The 10638-nt window shown below is 41.3% G+C and overlaps 1 long non-coding RNA gene across 1 annotated transcript; it reads left to right on the top strand.

The window, feature by feature from the left end:
- The first annotated feature begins 252 nt into the window (after positions 1–252).
- Positions 253–9723, top strand: LOC140512794 (uncharacterized). Its single transcript, XR_011969919.1, has 3 exons — positions 253–344; positions 4537–4674; positions 8300–9723. It is a non-coding gene; the product is annotated as an uncharacterized lncRNA (long non-coding RNA).
- Positions 9724–10638: the final 915 nt, after the last annotated feature.

A 10638-nucleotide genomic window follows, 5' to 3' on the forward strand; every position in this document is an offset into this window, starting at 1 on the left:
ACTTAATCGTTCTGTGCTTTAAAAATGTTTTATCTTTAATTTTTATGTTGTTTTAATTTAAAAGAATTTTGTGCTTTAAGAGATTCCTTATGATTTACCTGCTGCGTTACAGATGGGTTGCAATCTGCATTAATGGAGGGTGTTTCCACACCGATGAATTTATATTGTTGAGTTTTGGTTTTTTTTTTTCTTTTTTATTCCAACTTTGCCATCTAACAACTCAACTCTTTGGAATTATAAATTACAGTTATCTACATACCCAAAGTTGAAACAAGACACTTGTGTGACTTGGGAGATTCAGGTAGAAGAAGAGAGAAGGGGTCAGATTGTGGAAGACCTTGAGGGTAAGACTGCAGAACTTGACTTTGACTTTGTAAACTATTTTCTCCTGAAATTTAGATCCCTGTGTAGGAAATGTTCCCCCTCCTCCTTGTTCTCCTCCTTCTCTTCCTCCTCCTCCTCCTTTTCCCCCAGCGTGGCAGAAATGCTTCTTGGATATACCCTGACACTTTCCTTTGCACAGTCCTGAGGTGGGCAGATGCAGTAGGAAGGGGTCTCAGTAGCCAAGGAAGGGATCCCTGAAGTTCTTAACAAAATTGTCCTTTTTGATTACTGTACTTCAATATAATTGTTTTCCCTTGTAATCCCATGCATTTCATTAATGTGCATTTAGCATTATTTGAGAAGACAATAGGTATGTAAGTAGTGCCAAAAGGGTCCATAATACATAAAAAAGGGGAAGAACCTCTGTCATAAGGGAATATTTCCTGGGGGTTTTATTGCCCAGTCTGGAAAAATGACAGGCTCAAAAATATCACTCATCTGCCTAGTAGCCAAGGGTGTGTGGCTAATATCAAATGCAGAGCAGAGCAAACCCAGGTCTGCAGCATTGTTCCTATGATACTGTTATCACTGCAGATCAACAGTCTTCAGCATCCCAAGCACAAGGATGACTTCTTGCTATGACTAATCAATGAGCATTGCGTCCACTATTTTCTTCTTTGGGATATGTCACATTAATGCAATATGAGTAGTGTTGAGATCTAGTAGGTTAGTGTTCCTGAGCATCATAATGTAAAACATGGAATCATATACATACATGATGTCCCACACATATTAAGAAACAAGGCATTTGGGATGCCCAGTATGGAATAACTGTTAATATTTGTTTGGAAATATTACACTTTTTATGCATATTATTCACAAATGAATTTTTAGTTTTTAAACATAGATGTGAGTTTTAGTCAGAGTTAAATTGAATGATAAATGTAGGTTACCTGGGAACCAGCTGCTATGTCTTGGTACCCTTCCTTTGAAAGGGATGGGGATGAAGCAACAGAGAGAGAAAAACGGTTCTCACAAGCTTGGTTGGGCAAATGCAGAGGATAGAGGCCATAAGTAGGCTTAAAAGCTTCAGGTCACATACCTGGATAGCAAAGAGACCTCTGATGAGGCAGACAGATCATAAGACAGAATGAAGCTAGATTAGTCACATCAGACTTAGTGCGAAGTGAGACTCAGAACTAAAAGGACAAAGATGTTGCCTTCCAGGAATATCTCCAGACCTTGGCTTTGTTTTATTGATCTAAAGACTTTAAAGTCTGTATGAATTTTAAGCAGAGATTCTTAACCTAGAATACGTAAGGTTTATAGATAGATTTAAAGGGTTTATAGATAGATCTTAAGGTAGTCTATGGCTTTTGTTGAGGAAAAAATATCTTTATTTCGATATAATCACTTTCCTCTGTAATTTTATGTATTTTATACATTGAAAAACATCCTTCTGAGAAGAGTCTGTAGTCTTCCCCAGACTTCCCAAGGGATCCAGGACACAAAAAGGTTATGATCCTTGATTAAGAGGCAAGCACTGCAAAGGTCCTTCCTTGACCATCCCAAAAGGATATGCATAGCCCTATCTGGAAGGCTTCAATACCAGCTACCAACTGGAAAGAGAACTCCAGGGCAAGGCTGAAAACAAAGAGTGAATCCTAAGGAGAACGTGGAGTTAAGTGTCCTCAGAAAGGCCAAACACATAGAAATAAGATTGTGAGCTGAGGTGGAAGCCCAATGGTTGTTAGAGAAAGTATTGGACAGTTTGTGTTGGCCCTAGCACTAATAATTACAGTGAATGTTGTTCTATGTAATTGTATCAGCAAAACTTCTTTATATTCTTTACTTATTATATTCACAGTTAATAATGACTTCCATTATTATAACCCTTCATCACTGCAGCAAGTTGGGTCCTCTCCAGAATATATCTCCATAATCTTTTAGGGTGCCTTTACATTGGCCCAGTCATAGGTTCATAGGAATAGAGATCCATACCTGGAAGGGTATTTTGTGTATCACTGAGTTCAGCCACATCATTCTAGAGAAGAGGAAACCAGGTCCCAGAAAGGCTAAGAAACCTGTTTGATGTTACACAGCTAGTCTGGTCTCTAATCCAATTACCATCCTGAGTGTCTTTCTTTGTATATCCCCTACCTTATAACAGGGCAGTTAGATGGCACAGTGGATAGTGTCCAACCTGGAGTTAAGAATACTCATTTTCCTGGGTTCAAATTTGTCCTTGGACACTTACTGGATATGTGACCCTGGGCAAGTCACTTAACCCTGTTTGCCTCAGTTTGCTCATCTGTAATATGAGATGGAGAAGGAAATGGCAAACCAATCCAGTGTCTTTGTCAAGAAATTTCAAATGGGGTCAGGAAGAGTTGGACATGAATGAAAAATGAATGGATATCTTATAATGGATGGTGTCTAGAACCGAGCATTTTTTAAGGTATACTTAGTCAAGGTAAAAGAAACCAAAATGATCATTCCCTCATTCAGAAGACTCTGTTTAATATCTGTCTCCAAATGGAGTATCTTGCTTTTGGGCAGTTGTGTTTAGGTGGTTGACCATGTTAGAAAAGAGAGAGCTTGGGTGTTCAATGCAGCTCCTATCCTGGGTGCAGGGCCATCTCCAGTTGTCTTGACCTATATCTTGCCACTGGACCCAGATGACTCTGGAGTAGAAAGTGAGGCTGGTGACTTTACAGAGCCCTGCCTCACTTAAACCCAACACTTGCATGTCATGGCATCACCTCCCTGATGTCATAGTCCTCTTCCAGAACGAAAGCCAAACAACAGCAACAAACCATCTTGGTTGGAATGCCTGGCCTGCCTACCTGATGATGGGCCCTTACTGAATCTCCTATCTTTTCCATGCAAAGGGGATGGGGAGGCCTTGAGGTATCTAACTAGTACGAGGGATAGAGCACTAGACCTAAAGTCAGTAAGACCTCAGAGAATTAGCAGATGGGCTGGGTAGCCTCTCTAAATCTCATGGGACGGTACTAGCATCAACCTTATAGAGTTGTCATGAGGTTCGAATGAGGTGGTGTGGATAAAGAATTTTGCAAACCTTCAAGTTTTATATATGCGCTAGTTAGTATTATGAGGATGAAGTTGCTGCTGCTGATGGTGATGATGATAATGGTGATAAAGGAAGCTATTTCAAAGGGGCTGTATGCACGGTGACTTCACATGTCATAGGGCAAAAATACCTTAAACTTTGGTAAGGAGAGAAAAGAATAGCTGTGGCACCTTTCTGCAGTTTGCAGAAAGGCAATCCCAGTGCTCTCTTCCCTCCCTCCCTCCTTTCACTGTCTGTCTCTGTTTCTTTCTGACCTGTCTCTTTTTGTCTCTGAGTGTTTGCCTCTACGTCCCTGTCTCTCTCTGTCTTTGCATATATATGCCTGTCTGTCTCTTGTTCTGCAAGTCTCTCTGTCTAACTCCTTCTGTTTGTCTGTCTCTCTTTCAGGCCTCAGACGAGTCCTTGAAAAGCCACAGTTTAATTGCGGGGCCCATAAACCTCAGTCAATATTCCAACTCACCACAGAGTTTATGGTGCTAATTTTGGGTCTACATGAAAAGGCAGTGGGAAATTATGAAAGAATTAACAGGCATTGTCGAAACCCAGACAATTAGCTCCTCGACTGTTGCGTAGATTTTAAAAGCATCTGCTCCTTATTTGCTGAATTAAAAGGCCTTGGCCATTATTTCTTGTCTGACAAACTTTGACCACACTTGGGCTGGGGAGCCCCGTTCAAGAGCCATCCCGGCTGGAAAAAAAAAAAAAAACTGATTAAATTTTAACCAGCTGCTGGGCAGATAGTTTGCCCGAGGCACATTTGTCAGTTTCAAAGGGTCTTTTTATTAATTTTGCATTTTGTATTTTGTTAGTGGAAAGAGCTCCCTCTTTGGGGACTGCCAAAAGCGATCGGCAGCGAATCTTAAAGCAGAAGCAGGAGGCTGCCGAGCATGCCAAGTAGGTCTGGCTCTCAGAGCACTCCCCATTAGGCAAAGGCTTCATGGCACCTAAAAATACATTAACTTCAGGGGCAAGTTCTTTGAATAAACTTTCTGGTGAGCCCTGCTGGATCCGTTTTGGTTTGTAATGATAATAAAGATGATGATAATTAACAACAACTTCTGTTTCTATAGTGTGTCAAAGTTTATGGGATCATATGAGGATTATTTCACCCATTGTAGAGAAGAGATAATGGAGGTTCAGTCCAGGAGGAGGAGGAGCAGGAAGAAGAGGAAGAAGAGGGAAGAAGAGGAAGAGGAGAAGAGGAGGAGGACTACAGCAACGATGATGACATTGGTGGTTATCAATTGAACCCAACTGTAAGTAAATATTATTAATCCCATTTTACAGATAAAAAAAACTGAGGTTAACTCCTCAAGGTAGCATAGAGAATAAGCTCTCTGAGTTTGCTCTTTCCATGACACCATATAGATATTTCCATTTATCCATAAGACTACACATTTAGTATTTGACCTTAGGCAAATTTCTTCTTCTCTCTGGACCTCAATCAATGGAAAGGGAGGTAGGTGATGACTTTAGGCAAATCACTTAACCTTGGGCCTCAGACTTCTCATCTCTAAGTAAACTCAAAGCCTTCTGAGATCTCTTCCTGTTCTCGGCCTATGATCTTGTGACCCTTTGTCTGAGGACCCTTCTATCTGGAAGGCTCTGTGACTCTGAGCTGTGCATGCGTTTCTCTTGAGAAACTTTCTTTCAAACTTATGGTGTCTCTCTTCATTACTGGTTCACTTCCTCTCTTTGACATGATCACTAGAACAGGATAATAGTGGCAAAACCTAGGCCACACATGGAGGATGGCAAGGGACCTCAAAGACCAACTTGTCCACCATCCCTCTTCTAGAGACTAGAGAACCAAGTCTGAGGCTTGCCCAGGGTCACCCAACTACTAAGTGTCTGAGATAAGCTTTGAGCTCAGGCCTTCCTATCTATAAGCCCAACACTTTATCTGCCATACTACTTAGGTCAGGAGTAGTAACATGGCACCAGGGTTTGCTTTAGACATACATGGCTCATTTATTGCCTCTCTGTGTCCCCTTGGACAATTTATTTGACCTCTCTGGACCTCATTGTTGTCATCTGTAAGATGAGAGGATTGGATTAGGTTACCTCTAAGGTCTCTTTAGTCTCTAACACAAATAACTCTAGAAATCTGAATCTCTTGAAAGTAGTTGTCAGGTGTGTTGAGGTATATCAAGTTTTCTTCTGGTCCCTGCACCTAGGCAGCAAGGGGGCATTGAGGTGCCCAGTGTGCTGGGTTTGGAGACAGGAAGACTTGAGCCAGATACAACTTCAGACACTAACTAGCTGTGTGTGTTCATCCTTTATTGCTGAAGAAGACCATGCCATCAGAGAAATGATGATATGACTTGCACTTGACTTTGTTTTGAGTGAGAGAGGGCTGTGCAGGTCACCAGCCTCACTTTTCCTCCATAGCCATCTGAATCCAGTGACCAGATATTCATCAGGATGACTGGAGATGACCCAGGATGAGGCAATTGGAGTTAAGGGACTTGCCCAAGGTCACACAGCTAGTGAGTGTCAAGTGTCTGAGGTGAGATTTGAACTCAGATCCTCCTGACTCTTGCATTGGTGTTCTATCTGCTGCACCACCTAGCTGCCCCCAACTAGCTGGGTAAACTTTGGGAGTCACTTACCCTCTATTTGCCTCAGTTTCCTTAACTGTAAAATAGGGATAATAGCATCTACTTTGAAGAGTTGTTGTGAAGATCAAATGAGATAATATTTGCAAAGCAATTAGCTCAATGCCTAGCATAGAGTAGGGGCAATATAAATGCCTATCATAGAAATGCTTGTTATTAGTAGACACCTACTAACTGTGTGACCTTGGGCAAGTCACTTAACCCTGTTTGCTTCAGTTTCAACATCTGTAAAATGAGCTGGAGAAGGAAATGGCAAACCACTCCAGTATCTTTGCCAAGAAAGGCCCAAATGGGGTCACGAAGAGTCAGGCATCACTGAAACTATTGAAGGACAACAGATGCTTATCCCCTTCCCCCTTCTCTGCCTGAATAACTTTGTAGATCTTATTTAGAGGAATCATCTAGTCCAGTGCTTTGCCTATAGTTAAGTAGAGAAGTCATTGCCCGCTTCCCTGACCCCTGCATTTTACAGGTGAAGGCTGGATGGTGCAGTGAATAGTGAACTGTATTTGGATTCAGGAGGCTTGAGTTTTGATGCTGACTTGGACCCTGAGAAGCCATGGGATCAGTCAATAAACATCTCTTAAAGGATGGCTGTGTGCCAGGCTCTGTCCTAAGCTGGAGATACAAAAAGAGAGAAAAGACAATCCCTGCCCCGAAGGAGCTTGCCATCTGATAAGAGCTATTCACTTGGCCCCTCTGAGTTCTAGATCTTAGGATCATCACTTTCAAACTAGAATGAACTTCAAAGACTGTCTAGTTCAGTGTCTAGCCCAAGGTCACACAACAGGACGTGTCTAGTCCAGGAGCTAGAGCCGGAAGACTCAGCGGTCATCTAATTCAACTCCACTTCACAGATTAGGAAAGAGCTCCTGAGAAGTGAAGTGACTTGGAAACAGTTGCACAGATAGTCAGTGTCCAACCTGCAGTCCTCTGACTTTACAATCAGGACGCAGTATCTAGGCAACAAGGGATAAGAAAACTTCCATAACCTACTCTTAAGGTTCCTAATGTTTTGCTCTGCTCTTTCAACCAAAAACAAACAAAAAACACAAGCAAAATTCATGCAACCCCAGGATAACTTAATATACTACGTACTCTTTACAAATATTTTCTACTTAAGTTGCCATTGAAAAAAAAATTTAGCATGACCCCCTTGGACCATTATCACAAACCCTCAATGGGAACCACTGACCTACCTATTGGGGTGGCTGTGTAATCCTGAACAAGTCAACCTCGAAGAGCCTCAATAACCTCATCGGTAGAATGGGAACAAAAGTACTTGATCTATCTGCCTCCTAGGGCTGTTAAGAAGAAATCCTAGGGCTCTCTGTAAATGTGAGCTGTGATTATTATAGATGAGGCCCCAGAGGGACAAGGCAATTCAGCAGCTTGTCCTAGATCAACTAGCTAGTGATAGAACAGGGGCTGGAGGAGACATGGTCACAGGGCTCCTGCTCCTTCCATGCCACCACCCATCTTGGGCAAGGATGGCTTTCTGGCCAGAGGCACTGCTGCTGCCTCTTGGAGAGGATTTGAGAAGTAACCACAGAAAGCAGGGGTTAATGGAAAACACAGGCCTCTCCTGTGATGTTGGAAATTTCACAAGTTCCACTCAGGCGGGCTTCAAACAGCATTAGGCACAAAGCAAAAAAAAAAAAAAAAAGAAAAAAAAAAGGCTGCCCCCAGGCTAGGATCTGCAGGAGCCGGATATACCTGCCAGGGAATACCAAACAAGGGCTTCCGCCCCAAGACAAATTGCCCGGCTTACACGGACAAAGTGGATGGAAAAGCAAGCTTTTTCCCCAGTGAAAGGCACTGGTTTTTTCCCTTTGCTTTGCAAATTTTCATATACACACGTATTTTTTTTCCACTAGTGGGACTTTTTATGCCTAATCAATACCTGGTAGGGTGGCTATTGCATTATTTAATGACTACCTTTCTGGAAATGCAAAATATTACCACCCTCATTGTTTTCACATCTGCATACACTGTACGCCTTCTGACTGAGAGATCAATCTTTATCTTTTTTTTTCTCTGAGATTATGGAAGCTTAGAGTCAGGAGACCCTGGCTTAAAGTTCTGGCCCTGCCACTCACTAGGTATATGACAGTTAACTCATAGCCCTCTAGAATAGCATTTGTATTAGAAATAGCTTTTACATTATTTACCTTCCAAAGCTGAGAAGATCCTATGAGAATCAGTTTATAGGATTGTAGATTTAGAGATGGAAGCCATTTACCCTACCTTCCTCATTTTGTAGGTGAGCAAGCTGATGACCAGAGAGATAAGTGATTTACCCATGTTCGTGGAGGTAATGAGCGTTGGAAGGGACATAGCAACCCACATCTTCTTGACTTCAAGTTCAAGGCACTATCCACTATACCACGTTGCTTCTCTACTCAGTTCAGGTCAATTAGATTAACAAACATGAGAGGCAGCCTACTGTGGCAGAAAGACCTAAGTCAAGGTAGTAAGTATTAATTACCTGCTGTGTGTCAGGCCCTTTACTTAGTAGGTTCATTTGTAAATCATAGTCCACAGTGCCTTTCAACTCACTTCTCTCAAGAGCCACAAAGCCAGGATAGTTCCTGATTTGGCTTCTACTTTGGGTTTTCAGACCATCTAATCACTTTTTATTTTCTGTGTGTGTTTGAACACGTGTATACCTATCCACAACTGCCTTATCTTCCTTCTTGCCATGCTTTTCACCAAACTGCAGAATCTCTGAGTTGGGGGGGGACCTCAGGCCATTTTCCTGACTCATACCTAAACAATAATCCCCTCTGCAACATATCAAGCAAGTGGTCATTCGTCCTACCTTTGCTTGGAAGCCTTCAGTGAGGTGAGCTTGCTGCCTTCTGAAATAGCCCATTCCATTCCGCGTCTGAAAGAAAACCTAAATTTGCTTTTGCAGTTCCACCATTGCTTCTGGTTCAGCACCATGGGGCTAAACCCAGTGAGTTTCATTCTTCCACATGACAGTCCTACAAAAATTTGAAGAAGGTTATGTTCCATTCTCTCCACTTCTAGCTTTCTCTTCCCCAAGTTAAACACCCCCAATTCCTTTAACTAGGCCTCAAGTGAATGAATTCAAGTTCCTTTGTTATCCCAGTCATCTACATACTCTCCAAGTTATCAATGCCAGTGTATACATTGACCAGAACTGACTAAGGTATAGGACAGATGTGGTCTTGAGCAGATCAGAATACAAAGGGTCTATTGCTTCCCAATAACTGAAAACTATGGTTCTGTGATATTAAAAAAGTTTGAGAGACATGGTTTCTGGGTAATTTGATCATTTTATTAATAAGGCTAGCATGTTTATTATAAAAGATCAGTGACACCCTTGAATGTCAAAGACCATCACAGTTTATACTATATACCCTTGGAAGAGTAGGTGTCCCTGAGAATGGCAATCAACTCCAGTTGGTTGATGAATAATGAGAAAATGAATAGTACAACGACAGGCTGGGATATATTTCACTGAGGGTCTTGAGGTATCTGACATGGACCACCCAGGTCTTGGTCAAAGAGACTTAGCAATTTTCATATCATGTGTCTGACAAAAATGGAAATTCACATTTTCCTAGATGTGTCTGAGCAAGCACAATGAGCAGGAATGCCCCCACTAGTCTAAACTTAGAATTTCTTTTACTGTCTGAATAGATCTTATCTCTGCCTAAAATTTCCCCCACCAGTTCATTTCTGGATGAGGAAGCAGAAAAGGGGAAAAATTCTTGGTCCTGATTCAATGATTAGTTATTAATACGAGAGAAATAATGATTTCTCTCAGCTTTCAGTATGGAATGGATGCATTTAGGAGGACTGATATTATGCTGTTGATCCATATTGTATTTGCAATCTATTAAAAGCCCAAGATTGTTTTCAGAACAAATGCTGTCTAGCCATGCTTCCCCCATCTTGTTTTGGGCAAGATGATTTTTTTTGCACCCAAGTGTAACCTTAAAAGAATTTCCTCTTTTTTGATGTAACTCAGTGCTCTAGTTTCTTAAGATCTTCTTGGGTCCTGACTCTATAATATGTATGTTTGGTCTCCTAATATTTGTGAATTTATGTCATCGGCAAATAAGGCATGGCAGCAGTGCAAGGGTATGCTGGAGCCAGCTCATACCATCTTCTGAGAGCCGAATGTTAAATGTTCCATGTGAACATCTGCACCTCATAAATCAGCACATTCTACAAATATGGTTTGACTTATTGTTTTGTTGATTTCTAGAAAGAGGAGGAAAATGTTAATAACAGAGATTAAACTTAAAATGGTTGTGTATGCATTTTTCTCTCACCCACCCTCTCCAAGAACTAGTTGTTAAACATTTGTTAGCTCACCAATAGCATCAATGCCTTTATTCAAGTCATTAATAAAAATATTAAATAGCACAAAACCAAACACAGATCTCTGGGACATTCCACTGTTGACCTCTGGTCATGGTGACATTAAACACTTAACAACTTCTCTTTGAGTTTGGCCATCCAACCAATTTTGAATCAGTCTAAATATATTTCCAACTAATTCACATATTTCTATCTTCTCCACAAAAATAAAAATGATATGCTTTATCAAAAGCTTTGCTGAAATCC

Source organism: Notamacropus eugenii, chromosome 6 (assembly GCF_028372415.1).
Source record: "Notamacropus eugenii isolate mMacEug1 chromosome 6, mMacEug1.pri_v2, whole genome shotgun sequence".
Lineage (NCBI taxonomy): Eukaryota > Metazoa > Chordata > Mammalia > Diprotodontia > Macropodidae > Notamacropus > Notamacropus eugenii.